The sequence below is a fragment of the Bos javanicus genome, chromosome 20 (genome assembly GCF_032452875.1).
Source record: "Bos javanicus breed banteng chromosome 20, ARS-OSU_banteng_1.0, whole genome shotgun sequence".
In the NCBI taxonomy this organism is placed as follows: Eukaryota; Metazoa; Chordata; class Mammalia; order Artiodactyla; family Bovidae; genus Bos; species Bos javanicus.
This window is the reverse complement of record NC_083887.1, coordinates 62,092,912-62,113,107: the sequence shown is the minus strand read 5'-3', so window position 1 is coordinate 62,113,107 and position 20,196 is coordinate 62,092,912.

Sequence of the window (20,196 nt, the reverse complement as noted above, 5' to 3'; positions counted from 1 at the left end):
AATCTTCTGTATTTTATATTCTGCAGAAAAACCCCTTTATCCCTAGAGCTCTCCACAATGGATAGGATCACTCCATAATTGTCTATGAAAACGAGAAAAGCCCAGGTTTTTGAGAAACTTTCTCTATGAGATTCTTGATGAGCAATATGCCATTGCTCTAAGAACGGTCTTTGTTATCTGAAATCAGGTTTTCTTTTTTGAGAATTTCTTTGGCTGCCCTTCATCTTAGTTGTGGCAGAAGGGCTCTTAGCTTCGGCATGGGGGATCTAGCTCCTTGACCAGGGATTGAACTTGGGCCCCCTGCACTGTAAGTGCAAAGTCTTAACCACTGGACCACCAGGGAAGTCCCCAGGTGTCAGGTCCCTGAGTGACTACATCAGGTAGAACCTCGTTGCAGACCCACAGTGGACATGTAGGACTAAGAACCTGAACTTCTTCGGAACTCACTTCCACGTTCCATTCTGCATTTTCAGAAAATTGACTTGACAAACTTTCCTACAGCTAGAAGCCATTTAGGGCTATATTAGTAACTCACAGCCAGTGGGCTAGCTTTTCCACATTGCCTTCCTGGACATAATTAGGGTCCTGGAAAGATTCATTAATATCTGTTCCCTAAGATGGCACAGTGGTAACGAATCCACTTGCCAATGCAGGATACATAAAAGATGAGGATTCAATCCTTGGATTGGAAGATCCTCTAGAGTAGGAAATGGCTACCCACTCCAGTATTCTTGCTTGGAAAATTCCATGGACAGAAGGAACCTGGCGGGCTGCAGTCCATGGGGCTGCAAAGCATCGGATATGACTGAGGGACTTGAACACACACAGAATCAAAAGTACTAACAAGGAGCCCTATGGACTGGTGGGGAAAGACTCACTAGAATTGTGATGAGGAGTGTTATTGTAGAAGGATGCTTTTTCCGGGTGAAGAAAGATCATAAAAGAAGAGGTTTTCTACTTGGGTGACCAGTTATCAGAAAAGGTGTCCCTATCCCCTGGACAGAAGTTTGAAGGATGAGCAGGAGTCCTTTAGAAGAAAGGATCCTCTTCCTGAACTCTGTGAGTCTATCAGTAGCAACCTGGCATTTCACAGCCATGGTTTCTCTGTGACCTTCAGATGACTTGCCCAGGGCCGCCATCCTCTCTTGTCTTTGAACAGAGATGGAAGTTCCTGGAAGTTTAGGTGGCCCCACACCCAAAAGGATGGCTCCTAGTACAAAAGCCAGCTTCCTTTGCTGACCAGTGGGACAAATGCTGAGGCATAACGTACACTTCAGAGCCCGCCTGGAATCAGGCAGCGTCTCAGACTTCACCCAACATTGTACCTTTGCCTGTCTGCTGAAGAAAACTCTCGAGAGTACTTTGGACAGCAAGGAGATCAAACTAGTCAATCCTAAAGGAAATCAACACTGAACTGTCACTGGAAGGACTGATGCTGAAGCTGAAGCTGAACCTTCAGTCCTTGGGCCATTTGATACGAAGAGCCAACTCATTGGAAAAGACCCTGATGCTGGGAAAGACTGAAGGCAAAAGGAAAGAGGGCAGCAGAGGATGAGACGTTTGGATGGCATCACTGACTCAATGGACATGAATCTGAGCATAGTCCAGGAAATGGGTGAAGGACAGGGAAGCCTGGTGAGCTGCAGTCCATGGGGTTGCAGAGAGTTGGACACGACTGAGTGACTGAGCAGCAACTGGCTTCTGAGGTTCCTGATTGGCCCCGCCCACCAGGAGGGGCATCTGGCCTCAATGAACAGCCTGTGCCTGAATCCTTGCTTAGTGTGTCCTGGGAGGACCAGCCTTTGACAGTGTCTATCAGAACAGGGCCTCAGCAGCTGCATGTTTCAGAAATCAAAAATATCAGATCAAATGAACTTGTACTGTATGTGAAAATAATTCAAGAACCATGAAGTGCTTTACTGTGTTGGTGATTATATTATATTCTCAATTTACAATTATCTTCCAAAGCAGGCCTGGAGAAAACATAGTCAGCATCACTTTACCCTCACCCTGTTGGCTCATGGCGTGAATGTGCAGAGATGGGTTAAATCTACGTGAGAAACCCACCCTCTTTTCTCTCTGATTCACAGTTTTCGCTTGGCCCATTGGAGCTTTTCTAGGGCTTGTATTTTAGTATTTCACTTACGATTGCGGAGTTATTTATTTCATAAACCCACCTCTTAAACCCAATAAAACACCATATCTTCAAAGGAGTTGTTTTCATTCTGTGAATATGAAAAAAAATAAAGGTGATAAATCACAAACATCTCATATCAGAGCGTTACTTTATCTTTTTGGCACTGGCCCTGAGAGAGCAGGGGCCAGAATCAGATAGAGCCTCTTTGCTCTTTCTGGTGTCTTCCACCACGCCTGTTAACATGGGGGCTGCTATCAGATGTGGTCGGAAGCCAGCTACAGGCTCGATTTACTGCTCTCCTTCGGCGTGGTCCATTTGCCCCAGGCTCAATAAGCCATAAAAAATAGATCCTCTGCCAATTTGACAGCCTCCGCTCCGGAGATGCAAAGTCAATGGGAAAATCTACAAGATGCTTCTACTTTTATTTGGTTTATTTGGAAAAATAATCTCAGAATTAGCCATCTGTTTTAGACGAAGGTCAGTAGAAATTCTGGCCATTTATATTAACAGAATTTCCCTGAGTTTCAGTCTTTCTAATCTTTCCTCCTCTCTCCTTCCTTCCCTTCCTCCCCTCCTCTCTATTTTGAATTAGACTATAGCTTCATAATTTGTAGGAAGTTTAGTGTGATTTCAAGAGTGAATTTACAGAAATTTAAAAAATCAATTTGGCAGCACAACTCTATAAATTTTTCATAAAAACTGTTCTGTGTCACTGCCTATCTCCTGGGAGGCAAGAGTGCAAAAGGCTCAGGTTTTCAGGAGAGGACCAGCGCTGGCTTTTCAACTGCCAACAATCTGACTTTGAGCAAATTGAATCCTCTGAGTCATAGTTTTTTCAGATGCAAATAGGAGCCTAGCTTGTCTGTGGTGGAAAGAAATGCCATTCTAGCCAGGAAACTACTTAACAGGCGCTTAATAAGTGATGGGCATGGTTACCATCATGATTGGGCAGACTTGCATGAACAAAGAAGATAAGACTCTGAGTTTGTTCAAACTCATGTCCATTGAGTCAGTGATGCCATCCAACCGTCTCATCCTCTGTTGCCCTCTTTTCCGCCTGTGCTCAATCTTTCCCAACATCAAGATCTCTTCCAATGAGTTGGCTCTTTGCATCAGGTGGCCAAAGTATTAGAGCTTCAGCTTTAGCATCAGTCCTTCCAATGAATATCTAGGGTTGATTTCCTTTCGGATTGAGTCTGAGTCTGTAGCAGGAGAGAACTATCTGTGTGGATGAGGGTGGGTGGGAGGGGTGGGGATGACCAGCTAGAGCCAGATCATAAGGTCATGATTACTCTGGTAGCCTCTACCTGGAAGCTCTCATGGGTCAATAGTTCTGGTGGTGTTGGGGAAATCCCCTCTTGTGAACATGATCTTCCTTTTGGCAATGCCCAGCTGAATTGGACCAGAAGGTGGGAGTTAATATGAGCAGCAAGTATTTCATCTCAAACACAGCTTTCTCCCTAGTTCAGTTCCTTAGCCTCATCCTTCTTTGTATAACCCTCATGTTCAGGGAACTATTGTCCCAGCAAAAAACAGAGTCAACCAGGGCTCATTGTGATCTCAGGAGACAGCAGTGAGCAGTGGCTTGCAATGGGATTTCAGTTCTCATCCCAGGAGTTGAATCTGGGCAGCCTGGATGAAAGTCAGGAATCCTAGCCACTAGTCCACCAGGGGCTGGAGGCTAGAAGCAAATTTCCCCAGGCTCTTGCCTCCCTTAAAAAATGCATTTCTGAAGGAGGCAAAATCTGTAAAGTAAAAAAAAAAAAAAAAAAAAAACGGTGCAAAGTTTATTATTAGAGACACAGCACAAGTGGGAGAGCAAAAGAGAAAGGGTTTGCTTATATAAGGTGGAAGCAAGGCAGAGATGCACGCCTGGGGAGAAATGCTGTGGGTGGCCCCCCTCACGAGGAGGGGTACTGCAAAGAGACAGGTAAATCAGTTGCATACAGCAGTTCTTCTGGGTCTTTGTTTAACTTTGGCCAACTATCTGTTTTTTGGGTCCCCCCCCCCACATCTGACCTGCCCTAGGACCTTCCCCAACATGCATGCACAAACTTTTATTTCAAGATAGATTCCAGCCCAGAGGATGATGGGGGAGCCAGGATGATGGGGGAGCCTTGGCATCACATATTATGGGATGTCGCCCTCTCCTTTTTGACCCCCAAGGAGCCTTTCTGCACATATGTCTCCCTTGCCCCAAGGATGGGAAATATGTGACCTCTTGATCCTTTACTCAAATAGGGTTTACCCTCTCTCTGTGCCTGCCAAAACTATTATCATAAAGTGTCCTCAGGAGGCAAAATCCGGCTCTTTATCCTGTTCTTGCTGTTATTTCCGTCTCAAAGTGCAAACAGGAGGCTGGTTGTAAATGCCTAGCCTGAAGCCCTTCTATCTCCTGCCTCAGTTGGAGCATATTAAGCAGACAGTCTTCTGGAAGTTAAGGATACTTTGTTGCTGTTGTTGTGTTGCTGTTTCTTTCTTTCTTTTTTTATTTCAGTGATCTAGTTCCACCCTGTCTGCGGCCAGAGATTGGTACCTGAACATGCAGATGCTGTTATGTGGTCCTGTCTGGGAATTTAGGGTGAGTTTTGATGTCTTGAGCTGGAGGCAAGAGTAAAGACCTGGGGAGACGAAAGGATACAACAGAAGGAGCTTTGTTCTGTGTACGGAAGCTGCATTGAAATGAAAACTCAAGCACAGACTTCATTAATGCACGCATGTTCTGATTCTCATGGTGGTTGTCAGACCTGAGTTATTGGCAGCGTAAATTTCTTAGCAAATTTCTCTCTCTTTAACCCTGCCTAACACACCCTGCCTTGTTTGCCTTTTATAAAAATCAGAGCCTTTCCAGAAGGGGGTGCCCTGGAAACTCATATGTCCTCATTCCTTTGGGAGAAATTTTCAAATCCTGAAATACCTGGGAGAGAGAGAGAGGCGTGACTTGAAAATTAGTCACCAAGAAAATGGTAAAAATTCACCATTAGAAGCTAGAGAGTCTGACTTTTGAAGTCTCTCTCTTTCCTAGATTCACCTTTAAAAAAAGAGAGGTTAAAACATGGTACTTTGAATCTACAAACTAAATTGAGAGGGAAATCCTAGAGCCTTAACACATTGCTTCATCGCAAGTAAGAAAATGTTTTGAATAAATGTAGGAATTGCAGCTCTGGATACTGCGTGTTAGGGGAAAAGATTGATTACTATCACCACCAGGCCATTATTAGCATTCCTCATACTGATCTATTCCATGAAACTTCAAAAGTAATTTTAGGAAGGTACAACTGCTTACTTCACAAAGGTTTGAAAATTTTGCCACTTAACTTCTCATTAACTTACAGTGAAAAGGTAATAAACCCAGGAGATCTCAACCCAGAAGTGATTTTAGCTGATACGAAAAAAACAGCCTTAAAAAACCCACACTTTTAACTTTCTCCTCTGTCGTAGATGTTGGCAAAAGTATACTCTGGAGTTGTAACATGTGTGTATTGATTTATGAACCTGTACTGGATTGTTTCCTGGACAGAGAATTGGTATTCAGCTGAAGAATTCAGTCTTTGAATTCTGAAACTTTCTACCTAACATCCAGGAAATGTCAGTGGTGAAGGTAATGGGCCATACAAATAAAATCCTCACTGTGGTGGTTGATGGTTTAGTCACTAAGTCGTGTTGTGTCCTAGGCAAGAATACTGGAATGGGTGGCCATTTCCTTCTCCAGGGGATCTTCCTGACCCAGGGATGGAACCTGGGTTTCCTGCATTGCAGGCAGATTCTTTACCGACTGAGCCAAAAGGAACACACCTGCAAACCTGGAGTCATGAGTTTATTTTGTATTAGATGCTCAGATTCTCCATGTGGCTGGGCTCTGCTAACTAGATCCATCCAGCAAGAGTGGACTTTTTCTTTCCACCATTTGAGAATCTTATGCTAATTTCCTATACATGTTCTTTGTACCACAAACTTGGTGACTTAAAATAATGCAGATTTTTTTTCTCGGGTGGGTCTAAAGGCCAGAAGACTGAAAAGAGCTTCAGAAGACTGAAATCCACGTGTTGGCAAGACTGCAAGCCATCTGGACACTGTGAGATGATCTGCTGCTCTGCCTTTTCAGCTTCCAGTGGCCACTGAGAGTCCCTCTGCTTGCGGCCTCCTGATGCCTTCCTTTATCTTAAAAATGCATCACTTCAGTCCCTACTGCTGTCAGTTTCCCTCTGCCTTTCTCTTACAAGGAGCACACTCAGCTAATCCGATAACATCCCCATCACAAGATCCTTAACTCAATCCTCTTAGCCGTAGAAAGTAGCATCCCCAGGATCCAGGACTAGAAGTTGTACACCTTTGGGGACCATCTCTCAGCTTTCCACATTTTAGGATGCAAATTATTACATTTGACCAGCATCACCACTGTATCCTTTTTATAGGTGTGGCTCAGTGGAGAAGAGGGTGACAGAGGATTAGATGGTTTGAATGGCATCAAGGATTCAATGGACATGAACTTGGGCACATTCCGGGAGATGGTGAAGGACAGAAAAGTCTGGTGTGCTGCAGTCCCTGGGGTCCCAAAGAGTCAGACAAGACTTGGTGACTGAACAGCAATAGCAGTGGTAAAGAATCTGCCTGCTAATGCAGGAGCCACAGGAGATGTAGGTTCAATCCCTGGGTCGGGAAGATCCCTTAAAGGAGGAAATGGCAAACCACTCCAGTGTTCTTGCCCGGGAAATCCCATGGACAGAAGAGCCTGGTGGTCTATCGTCCATGGGGTCACAAAGAGTTGGACACGACTAAGTGACTGAACTTGTATGCTTGCAGAGCATTTTACACTTTATTAATTAAATCTTCTAAGTTAAGAAAATAATATGCTTGTGACTAAAAAAAGAAAAAAAAAACAATCAGTACAAAATATCTGCAATGAAATGTGAGCTAGGTTGGTTTTGGTGGCCAGGTGGTTACTTTATTCCAGCCCCAGACCCTTCCCCAGAGCTAATCATAGTTACCTGTTTCCTGGTGCCCTTCCAGAAAGTTTTCATATGTGTATTATATGCTGTTTAATATAAATGTGAAATGCTATACATGTTGCTCCGAATTTGAACTTTCTAGTTCCTTTACCTTGGCACTCTTTCCTTATCAACACATCCAATTTTATTTTATTTCTTTTTAACTCTTATGTAATATTCTGTTGAGTGGAGATATCATAATTTAAGTATTTCTTTTTTTAAAAAAATATGAACTTTTACATTATATCCAGGATTCTATCTGCCATCGCAGGGTCATCTACACTATTGTATGTGTATTCCTTTCCCTCTCTATATAATCAGTAATTTGTTTATTGCTGAGTAGCATTCCATTGTATAAACAGATCACAATTAGCTTTATTTTTTTTTCCCTCTTGGGGACAAACATACGACTGTTTCCAGTATTTGGCTATTATGAATAAAGTTGTGATAAAAACTGGAATGTGAATCTTTGTGTGAACATATTTCTACTTCTCTTTGGTAAATACTAGTATTGGAATTGTTGGGTCCTGGGGTTTGTGTATGGCTAACTTTAGAAATCCTACCGATGGAAGAAATTTTCACATATGAAGGTATGGGGAAGTCATGCTGACTTACATCTAATTTGACTTGGACTTCAAGCTAACCAAACAGCCTGATTGTGGCCCATTAAACCTGCTCCATACATCTGCTTTAACCGTTAAGCAAAGGAACGCATGTACAAACCAAAATGGAGCAACTACGGTTCTGGCATTCAGAATGGAGCTGCGTAGCCATTGTGGAGATTCCTGTATGACTGACAACCTGCATTTTCTGAACTTTATCCCACTCAGGGATGCCATCAGCCCTCTCAAAACAATACCTGTTAGGCCTGTCAGCAGCAACCACATGCTCTCAAGTCTCCCCCTGTAATTATGTAACTGAAGTAACCCATGCTTCACAAGCACCCTACTTCTTGCTAGCTGCAAACCTAACTCTTGACAAACAGCTTATGTAACTTTGTGGGGTTTTTTTACTGGTGTCTATAAATCTCCCCCATTTTTCAGTCTGGCAGAACACAATTTAAGTGCTTCCTTGAATCTGTTTCCTGGGCTATCACCCTCAGCTTGGCTCAGATAAAGCTCTTTTCTATTCCTATCATAGATTGTTTATGGCTTATTTCCATCAACACTGTCAAATCCTTCCCAAAGGTGGTTTCAAAGTTTACTCACCTAACAGCATGTGTGAGCGTCTCAGGCGTTCTACATTCTTGCCAACGCATGGCATTGCATCTTTTCCATACTAACCATCTGGTGAAGGCATAACAGTATTTCACTACATTTTCAGTTTTTCCAGGAGTCATGTATGGATGTGAGAGTTGCACCATAAAGAAAACTGAGCTCCGAAGAACTGACACTTTTGAACTGTGGTGCTGGATAAGGCTTTTGAGAGTCCCTTGGCAGCAAGGAGATCCAACCAGTCCATCCTAAAGGAAATCAACCCTAAATATCTGTCGGAAGGACTGATGCTGAAGCCAAAGCTCCAATCCTTTGGCCACCTGATGCAAAGAACTGACTCACTGGAAAAGACCCTGATGATGGGAAAGATTGAAGGCAGGAGGAGAAGGGGACAACAGAGGATGAGACGGCTGGATGGCATCATTGACTCAATAGACATGAGTTTGAGGGAGCCCTGGGAGATGGTGAAGGACAGGGAAGCCTAGCATGCTGCAGTCCATGGGGTCGCAAAAAGTCAGACACAAGTTAGGAGCTGAACAATAGCAACAACACTTTCAGTTAGCATTTCCCTAATCACTAATGCATTTTGAGTGACCTTTCATATGTTCATTGACCATGTGGTTAGCCTCTTAATATATGAGTTGCTTAGTCACATCTTTTTCTTACTTTTTGTTGGTTTGCCTGTCTGGTCCTTACTGGTTTGAAGGAGTTATTCACATTCTGGGTACAACTTCTTAATCAGATATAAGCATTGAAAATATTACCTCCCTCTCTGTGTATTCTCATTCACTCTTTTAATGTTGGCTTTTTGTGAACAAAACTTCTTAATTCTAAACTGTTGCAGTTTCTCAAACTTTTCCTTGAGGGTCAGTGTGCTTTTGTGTTTTTAATACTTTATGAAATCTTTGCTATTTCAAGTGCAGAAGGATATTCTCTTATGTGATTTTCCAGGCATATAACCACCCAGGGGGTGCTAGCGGTAAAGAATCTGCCTGTCAATGTAGGAGATGCATGTTTGATCCCTACGTCAGGAAGACCCCCTGGAGTTGTAAATGGCAACCCACTCCACTGCTTTTGCCTGGAGAATCCCATGGACAGAGGAACCTGGTGGATTACAGTCCACAGGGTGACAAAGAGTCAGACACGACTGAGCACCCACCTACCGTAACCACCTGAAATTGTTTTCTGTATATAGTGTGAGGGCCTTAGATTATTTCTTAAAACTGTGACTATTCAAGTGACCTAGCACCAGTTATGGGAAGGATCGTCTTTTCCTTTTGACTCTGTAGTTCACCTCAGTCATGAATCAAATGAGCGCCAATCTGTGGGTCTGTTTCTGTCCCCTCGAGTTTGTGTCACTCTCTGTCATTTGATTTAGGAAAAATGAAGAACTGTGACCCTTTTTTGCACCTGAGTGCCTTAGAGCTTGTACCATTGGGCTAATTCTGTTTTGGTCAACATGTACTTAAAGAGTATTTTGTGTATGTTTAACTTGGTACCTTCAGTAAGATAGAGTGTTTAAATTCATGTTCATTAGCTCCCCTGTCTTTTTCCCAGGTCTCAGGAGGAAATAAGTCAGTAACAGTTTTCTGATAAATGTCCTGTGATCCTGGGCAGAGAGTCGGCTGCAGAGAAACGGGGCCGAGGACGGCTTCAGAACGAGGTTCCTTCAGTGCGTGACGACTTGCTTCCACAGCATTCCTCTTCCTGTCGCGTCTCATCCCTCTCTCCTGGGCCCCAGATAACCCTGATGCTTCTCCAAACCATCCTCAAACCCCATCTGCTCATTTCCAGCTCGACTCATCCTGGGTGCCTCTCCCAGGATGGCCTCTGTCCTGCTTTTGGTCTCTATAAAGTTTACCCCCAGGAAGATTCCCCTGGAGGAGGGTATGGCAACTCACTCCAGTATTCTTGCGCGGAGGATCCCATGGACAGAGGAGCCTGGTGGGCTACAGTCCATGGGGTCACAAAGAGTCGGACACAACTGAAGCAACTTAGCACAGATACACACACACACACACTCTGATGTCACCTAGAAAACCTCTCCCAATCCTGTCAGCTTTTATGGATCTTTGTCTCCTCCAAACTTGGCAGCTGCTATTATGTCTGAATCACTTGTTTTGGCTTTTGTATCAAAGATGCTCATCTTGTCTCTCAAGCTAGAAACCCAACTCTGCAGGAAGGCAAAACCCCTCTCTCTTAGTCAAAGCAGTTGTTCAATAAATACTGTATCCTGGATGGAGGGGTGAGGAGGCCTGGAGGCAGCCTAGTGGCGTGGCCTGCTTTGGGGTGCCAAGCAGCAGGGGCCTGCTGCCTGTATGAGATTCAGGATGCTCTGCCCCTGTTAGATGCCACGTGGCCCGATACCCCTAACACTAGTGTCAGCCTCCTGAGAACCGTCATAAACCCTCCCTTCATCTTGCCAAATATTTGAATCGGAAAAGATGCCAACTCTCATGCAGGGCAGAGCAGGGCGTGATCCAGGTGGGGAGAGGACCACGCCGTTCATCTGAGTCAGAACTTCTTGTTCTTTAGCTGAAAATGGAAGCATTGCTGATACTCTCTGTGCAGCGGAGAGTCAGCAAGCCTGTAACCAAGGAAGCTGTCAGAATATGAGGGACGGGTGGACGCCACCGTTCCCAAGCTGCGCACAGCCCTGTCGTCTGCACAGACAAGCCCGAGCACCTGCTGGATGGTACCTCCTTTAAACAGATGTTAAACAGCTTCCCCGGGATGTGCCTTCAGTGTACTGTCATGACCAACGGCATGTGCTGGCTGACAGATTAAAAAAAGCTGTTGAGTTGCAGGTAAAATGAGACAAATATGGAGAGACATTCTGGGTGTTTGGGGATTTTTTTGTCATTTGCTAGTGACAGATGTTTTGGGGATTTCGTCCCTGGGTCTTGCCAGATGTTCTCCACTTAACTTCCCTGAGGTTCCTGGCAGAATGGAAGGACTGATCTGAGGCCTGTTTTCCCTCTTTTAAAACCATTTTCTGGGACCTGAGCAGTTGAAAAAATAAATATTGCCACGCTGGTCTTCTCTCGTTTGGTGATTTCTGACAAGTGTGCTGTGTAAAAATAAAACTTCAGCTCTGGTTCTTGGGAGCCATTGGAATCATTTGTAGTCATCCGTCTGCTAACGATGGGCTTGTGGTTTGCTGTAGGAACATTCCATTCATCATTCCCTCCTGGATGTCCCTTAGGTCCCAAGTAAAAAAATAGAAGTACAGTTATGTGGCAGCATGCATTTCTGATCACACAAACCTCAGCACTCAACGGTCCGAGCCTTAAATTCTGTCTTGCGTTCTCTGGGTGGAGAGGGATTTCACCCCATGGGGATCCCAAGCTAGGCATGACTTCACGATCTGTTAGACAGAATGCTTCTCTCCGGGGGCTTGCTGAGGCTGGGTCTGCAAGAGGTGGTATGGATATGTGAACAGGAAAAGTGGGCCCTCAGAGGATGCCTCCTGGCTTTAAAAGCCCCAAAGGGGGTCTTTCAGGGAAGGGAGAGGCTGTTTGGGCTTGGGCAAAACTTGCAATATCACGGTTCAGGCCTGGTGGGCGCAGCCAGGCAAGAGTCGTCAAGCCAGCTGGGAGATTTAAAGGGATGTTCTTTAAGCCCAGCGGATGATCTGTTTCTTTGAGAAAAGCGTTCCTATCCTGGCGAGAGCTAGCCGAGTCAACTGTTGTCAGGATTTATGGGTTTTCTGGAAGTTTCTGAAACAATAATGACGTAATTCACAAATTGATTTTCCTGGGCAAGTAAAGTCCTGTTGATGTAGTGTGTAGAAGAGTAAGTCGTGTCAAATCAGTGGGAAGCTCTGGGCTCCAGCTGGCTCCAGTTCTCACACTGTTTTCTTACAATTCTGAAATGCAGAGTTCCAGAGATTAGCACAGAGAGATGAAAAAGCCTTTCTCAGTGAGCAATGCAGAGAAATAGAGGAAAACAACAGAATGGGAAAGACTAGAGATCTCTTCAAGAAAATTAGAGATCCTAAGGGAACATTTCATGCAAAGATGGGCTCAACAAAGGACAGAAACGGTATGGACCTAAACAGAAGCAGAAGATAAATTAAGAAGAGGTGGCAAGAATACAACAGGTTGTTGTTCAGTCGCTAAATCGTGTTCGACTCTTTGCGGCCCCGTGGACTGTAACCCACCAAGCTCCTCTGTCCGTGGGATTTTCCAGGCAAGGATACTGGAGTGGGTTGCCATTTCCTCCTCCAGGGAATCTTCCCAACCCAGGGATTGAACCCGTGTGTCCTGCATTGGCAAGTGAATTGTTTACTGCTGAGCCACCTGGAAAGCCCTGTGTTAACAGGAGGGGATATTTATCCGATTATTAGTTACTTAAGAAATATGGAGGGAGGGAGCAGGAGTGTTTCTCAGGTGGAAACACGGAGGCAGACAGTTGACGTGTGCTGATGAAACGGTTTCCCCTCGTGTAGGGATGCTGGAAGGTGGGCAGGAAAACACTTTCTCATGGATCTCCACTGTGGACAGGACTCTGCTCCATGCTCTACCATCATCTTCTCATTTTAATGTTCACAGTAACCTCCTGACATAGTTGTTATCCCCATTAAATGGCTGGGAAGGCTCGAAGACGACAAATCACCTCCAGACAGGAAGTAATGGGGCTGGGACAGGACCCAAGTCTGTAGGGGTCAGATTCTGTGTTGGGCACCACGTTGCTTCTTCAGTTCAGTTCAGTCACTCAGTCATGTCCAACTCTTTGTGACTCCATGGACTGCACCACGCCAGGCCTCCCTGTCCATCACCAACTCCCGGAGCCTACCCAAACTCATGTCCACTGAGTGGGTGATGCCATCCAACCATCTCATCCCCTGTCATCCCTTTCTCCTCCTGCCTTCAATCTTTCCCAGCATCAGGGTCTTTTCAAATGAGTTAGCTCTTTGCATCAGGTGGCCAAAGTATTGGAGTTTCAGCTTCAACATCAGTCCTTCCAATGAATACTCAGGACTGATTTCCTTTGGATGGATTGGTTGGATCTCTTTGCTGTCCAAGGGACCCTCAAGAGTCTTCTCCAACACCACAGTTCAAAAGCATCAATTCTTCAGCACTCAGCTTTCTTTATAGTCCAACTCTCACATCCATACACGACTACCAGAAAAACCATAGCCTTGACTAGATGTACCTTTGTTGACAAAGTAATGTCTCTGTTTTTTAATATGCTGTCTAGGTGGGTCATAACTTTCCTTCCAAGGAGTAAGTGCCTTTTAATTTCATGGCTGCAGTCACAATCTGCAGTGATTTTGGAGCCCCCCAAAATAAAGTCAGCCACTGTGTCCCTAGGGAGGTATAATAGCAGCCCCTCCATGGGCCACCCTTCTGCCTGTGTCCCCCATACCATCCACTATGTCACCTCCCCTTGGCCATTCCTGGGGGGCGTTGAGTGTCAAGCCTGCATGAGTGCCTTGTTCTTTGGAGCCATTCATCTTGTTATGCCTTGCATTGGTCTTCTCTGTGGCTGGAGTTCTCTCTAAAACTCATCTTTCAACAAGTTGCATTGCTTTAAAGCCCTTCAGAGCTCCTCTCTCATCTGGACAAAGTCGAAAGTCTGTAGTAGGATGTTGAAATGGCCAGTGAACCTGAAGAAGGGCATGGAAGTGAAGAGAATGACAGAGCAGCACAGTTACTCAAAACTGAAACATTCACGTTGTATTGTTGCTGTTTAGTTGCTTATTGTGTCCAACTCTTTGTGAGCCTGTGGACTGTAGCCCACCAGGCTCCTCTGTCCATGAGATTTCCCAGGCAAGAACACTGGAGTGGGTTGCCATTTCCTTTTCCAGGGGATCTTCCAGACCCAGGGATCAAACCCACGTTCCTGCACTGGCAGATGAATTCTTTACCTATTAGCCATCAAGGAAGCTCACTCAGGTTATAGCAAATCCAGAAGGAAATCTTACCTGAACGTCCCTTCTTTGATTAAATCAGAGCTTCCTAAGAATTTGGCTGTCATAAACACCCTTCTGATGGAATCATCAGTAGGTAGGCAACTGACCTTTAACAGTGAGATATTCTGAGAAAATTGCGTGAGTGAGCCTTCTCAGGACCCTCCATACTTTCTCACTGAAGCTCTACCCTTCCCCCACTTTACCCCCATTAAACCCCAGTTTCCCACATTTCAGAAAGATTCTTTACCATCTGAGCCACCAGAGAAGCCCATATAAACCCTTATCCCTGGCTATTCAGGAAGCCATTCTTTACAGTGTGCTCCTGCATGCAGGTGGAATAAAATTTCTCCTATTGATGTCTGCTGTCATTTAATTTGCAGACCTCTAACCACTCAAACATTACTGGACATAAGAAAAGTTTTCCTTCCAACAGAAGGAAAAAAAAAAACACAAAATTCATTCACAGAGTGATGGGGGTCACTTGTAAATTTTCTTTTTCTGTATAAAGCCTCATCTTCTGTCACACTTTTTCTTTGCCACCATGGACCACTCATCACTCTTTGACTCCACCTTAAACTCTGCTCTTTCTCCTGCTAGTATCTTTTCTTCAAAAGCTCCAAACCTTCCTCTCTGCTAAGAGATCTCCTTCTGATAACATTCAAGAGCTTTTTCTTGAAGTCTTCTGCATCTGTACTGCTTTCTGCCAGAAAGAACCAGGCACTCTTGACTGTGCCCTTACCAATATAACTGTATATTGTCCCATCTTTGTGTCCTTACCCATGGGTATCCATCCATTTAGCCATCTCTTTATTCTTTCATGGATCCATTGGCCCATCCATTCACCTTTCATTCACACAGACATCTGCTCATCTGACACTCCTTCCATTATCTATGGAAGGAAGACACGTTTCTTTAAAACCCTATGTATGCCTAACCCTGATTTGATCTTGGTATGGAGAAGACTGATTTTATTCTCTTCCAAGGCCACAGCATAGAGAACCAATTCCAGAAAACACCTCCAGAATGTGGATCAGATCCAGATTCTTTACTGCCAGAATCTGCCTGCAATGCAGGAGACACAAGATATGCGGGTTCAGTCTCTGGGTTGCTTGGATCCCCTGGAGGAGGAAATGGAAAACCACTCCAGTATTCTTACTGGGAAAATCCCATGGACAGAGGAGCCTGGAGGGCTACAGTCTGTGGGGTCACAAAAGAGCTGGACATTCCTGGGTGACCTCAGTATGCATGCACGATGGGATAAGAACCGAAAAACTTTGGAAGTGACATCAAGGAATCAGATGCAGAAAAAAACAAGGTGCCGAGGACATTTCTAACTTGTAGTGGTTTCAGATGCATTCCATCGTGGAGATAAAAAGAGCACGACAGCTTTCAACTTGGCTTTAAATTGTTCGTTATGGAAAGGAGCCCCCACTCTAACTCAGAAGGTGACACCTTGATGACCGTGCTGCTTGTAAAACATTTGCTGGATCCTGTTAACACTGGTCAAACCAGGAATGTCCCACCTCACAAGAGAACCTGTTTATTCTGCATGCATTTTCAAGCTCCCAGTGGCAACTGGATGTTGGTGGTTATTGTGAATTAAAGGCTCCATCTTCACGGCAACAACTTCAGCCTGTATTAACAGACATCAACGTTTTCTCTGAGAGGCAGGCGTTTCTGTTTGTCGAGGAATCAGGATGCTTTTCTCTGGCTCTGGTACCCAATACTTACAGCCTAAAGATGGAGTGATGGACAGCCCATTTTCTGTTCTCCATGGAGGCTGACTCGTCTGACGATTCCATTCATTAGAGGTGGAGTGAGAGAAATGCATACTTCATTTTCTTTGTGTCCACTACCTTATTTCCCCTCTTTTGGTCTGGAGGGAACCAATAAACCTTCTATCTTCACATTTTCAGAGGACTGCTTTCCATCTAGCTGCTGCTTGAATGCTTTTAAATGGAAAAGAGAACTGAAAACAGGCTGCTGTTTGGGTGATTTGCAAGCTCTCTGAAATTACTGTTTTTCTGCTTCGCAGACTCAGTGATTGACAGTACCTCCCTCCAGATAGTCAATCGGCTGGCACTGGCCGGGATGGCGAAGTTCAAAATTACTTGAGTCTCTCCTTCTCTTTTGGTCAGTTACTATTGAATGAAACCAGAATTAGTTTTTCATGGGCTATCGGTCTTGCACAGTCACGGTGTACCTGCTGCATTTACGGCCTTTGCAAGTACATTTCCTCCCTCTTTTTACTTTGCCTTTCCTGGTCTCTCTGGAATTTTAGTTTTTCATATCTGGTTTCTTTTGATAAGAGCAGATCGACTAGGCAACCTGGAATTTGAGAAAGCTCTTTGCAGATGAGGTCCAGGGGCTGTAGTAAACGGCCGGTGCGTTGGACTGGAGACCCAGGCTGGGGCAGAAGACCTGCAGCTCCCATGCTGTGTCCGTGGAGGAGGCCTCTGGCCTGAGGCCACTGCAGCCCATTGTCCCTTCCTGTTAATGAAGGTTTTTCAGCCTTAGCACTACTGACACTCTGGCCTGAGTAGTTCTCTGTTGTGTGTGTATGTGTGTGGGGGATGTGTGTGCTGTCCTGTTCCCTGGAGAAGGCAATGGCAAGCCATTCCGGTACTCTTGTCTAGAAAATCCCATGGACGGAGGAGCCTGCAGTCCATGGGGTCGGTACCAGTCAGACACGACTAAGCGACTTTACTTTCGCTTTTCACTTACATGTATTGGAGAAGGAAATGGCAACCCACTCCAGTGTTCTTGCCTGGAGAATCCCAGGGACAGGGGAGCCTGGTGGGCTGCCGTCTCTGGAGTCACACAGAATCGGACACGACTGAAGTGACTTAGCGGCAGCAGCAGCAGCAGCATCTCTGGGCCTTTCATCCATTGCCTCCCCGGGGGTGACAACCCCAAATGCCTCCAGGCATCGCTGGACATCCCCTGTGGGCGAGGGAGACTGTCCCCAGGTGGGAGCCATGGTTGTAGACACTCTACCTTGTGCCCTTTGAGGGGAAGTCCCCAGAGAGAGTTGGAATGAATGGGTGGGGAGGAAATACGAACGAGATGGACCCAGGGGCACCACAGCCACAGCTGAGAGCCCAAACTAGTGACTTCACTGGTCGCCAACCCTGGCCACGTGCTAAAATCGCCTGGAGAGCTTTACCAAATACCCACTCTCTCAACCCAGCCCTACGATCCTGAATGAGCTGGCTTGAGGACTTGGCCCAGGCATCAGTATTTTCTTCTTCTCAAGTTCCTTGGGTGACAAGCATGAAGCCAGGGTCGAGGACCACAGGTGGAGAGCACAGTCTCACCCATGGCCAGGCAGGCTCAGTCCTACACAGCTGTCTTGGCTTCACATAGTTCAGCGCCCAGAGTGTGTCCTCTGCACTCAACCCCTCAAAAGGGTGGGAAGACCACCTACACCCCCTCCTCCAGCCCAACCCCTGGACACTTCCCTACCCTCACCCCGTATAAGAAACCAGCTCGATCTTTCCTTGCAGAGCAAGCAAAGGAAACTGTTACCTGTTTTCACCCTCTCCTGCAGCTGGCACAGAGACCCAGTGAAGCCTTGCCTGAATTTCTTGTCTGGCCTCTAGTCAATTTCTATTAATTGAGGAAGGCCAAAAATCCTGGTCGGTATCAAAAGGAAAAATTAAGAGTGAGAAAGAGTGACAGGTGTAGGTGATATCACCCAAGAGTAGAAGACCGCTCTTGAAGAATGGGTAGAATTTTAACAGAAGGAGTTGGATGAAACAGAGTCATCAGGACATATAGAGGAGAACTCGTGGGTGAGTGATCCAGCCTCAGTAACCAGTGGAGCTGAGTTAGTGCATGACAGTAACTTTGGAGATTCCTAAGAAGTAAGGCCAGAGCGGTGGATGGGGCTTCCCTGGTAAAGAATCTGCCTAGGATGCGGGAGATTCAGGTTCAATCCCTGGGTCAGAAGGATCCCCTGGAGAAGGGAATGGCAACCCTCTCCAGTATTCTTGCCTTGGAAATCCATGGACAGAGGAGCCTAGAAGGCTATAGTCCACAGGCTCACAAAGAGTCAGACACAATTGAGTGACTTTGACTTTTCTTCAGGAAGTAAGGCCAGAGAGATGGATGGAGGCCAGATTCTGGAGGATTCTGAATACTGAATCTGACCTATTTTTATACGATTTGCTCCACAATAAGGAAGTACTGACCATTTTTAAGCTGGAAAGAGTGTTGCTTGGGGCTGATCTGCAGACAGTTGAAACTGGCATCAGTTTGTGTTGAAGAGATAGAAGCTGGGGGGCTGGAATCGGAGCTGAGGTTTTCTATCTGAGCTGGCTCCTCTTTTGTCTCCACGAAAGGCTTTCTGGTTGGAGTGGGGCAATCACTTTTCTTCCTCACCTGTTTTCTCAAGGAGAGGACTTCCAGCTTGAATGGGGAAAAGCAACTTGAAAAGTCAACACGTCAGACGCAAAGAGCCCTTCCCGGGTTGAGAGCTTTCGAGAGCCGATGATAAACACTCAGAAAAGAGCCCAAATGCTCTGGTTCAGTGAATGGATCCTTAAATTGTTAATTCCTAAAATAACATAATACCTTATATTGTTGCTTTCTTGCTGTTCACCAGGGGGTTGGGATTCCAGTTATTTTCTCAAGTCTCTTGTCTTTCCCTTTTTTATTCATAAAGTTTTATTGAAACTTACCATGTGCCAAGCACTGTATCAGGATTTGGGATATTCTATTTAGTTAATTTTTTTAAACTACCATTACCTAAGATTATTATTATTATATGAAAGTAAAAGTTAGTCACTCAGTCGTGTCTGACTCTTTGTGACCCCATGGACTGTAGCCCACCAGGCTCCTCTGTCCATGGGATTCTCCAGGCAAGAATACTGGGGTGGGTTGCTGTTCCCTTCTCCAGGGGATCTTCTCCACCCAGGGATCGAACCCAGGTCTCCTGCATTGCAGGCAGATTCTTTGCTGTCTGAGCCACCAGGGAAGTTATTATATGCCCTATAATATATCTGATTATTATAATTATTATTATTTTCACTTCACTTGTAAGAAAACTGAGGCACAGAAATGTTAAGTAACTTTCTTAACAGCCAGAACAAAGCTGAGATCTGATTTGTGATATCCTGACTGGGCATATTAAATATACAAAACTCCATTAAATATCTTCCAGTTATCAAGAGGCACTATGTCTTAGCACTTCCAATAAATCACATTAGTTCTCACAGCAATGCCGTTATGACGTGTTATGCCAGGAGGTGAAATGACTTGCCTGCTGCTGCTGCTAAGTCGCTTCAGTTGTGACTTGCCTAACGTCTCTTAATTAGTAATTGAGGGAGCTGGCTTGAACCCTCAGTAAGTGGGGAGAGGAGACACTGAACTTTGTCTATCTGACTCAGAACTCAAGTGTCAAGTGTGTTTGACGAGTTTCTGATGATCCACACCTCCTCAGTGATTCCGCTGAGGATTCCTGAGCCCCTACTATGTGCTAGACTCATTGGGTGCTATCACATTTAATCCCGAACCCTATGAGGGTGGAGTTCTCCTTTCACAAGTGGGAATCCAAGTCTCAGAGTGGAGACGTTATTCTCTAAGTTTGTTTGCTAGTAAGTGACTGATGAGAAAACTGAGATCCAGATGCATGAGATGTTCAATACTGGTTTGTAGGAATATCGTTTATTTCATGGGAGTTCAGTTCAGTTCAGTTGCTGAGTCGTGTCCGACTCTTTATGACCCCATGGGCTGTAGCACGCCAGGCCTCCCTGTCCATCACCAACTCCCGGAGCTTGCTCAAACCCATGTCCATTGCATTGGTGATACCGTCCAACCATCTCATCCTCTGTCGTCCCCTTCTCTTCCTGCCCTCAATCTTTCCCAGCATCAGGGTCTTTTCCAAGGAGTCAGTTCTTCGCATCAGGTGGCCAAAGTATTGGAGTTTCAACATGAGCC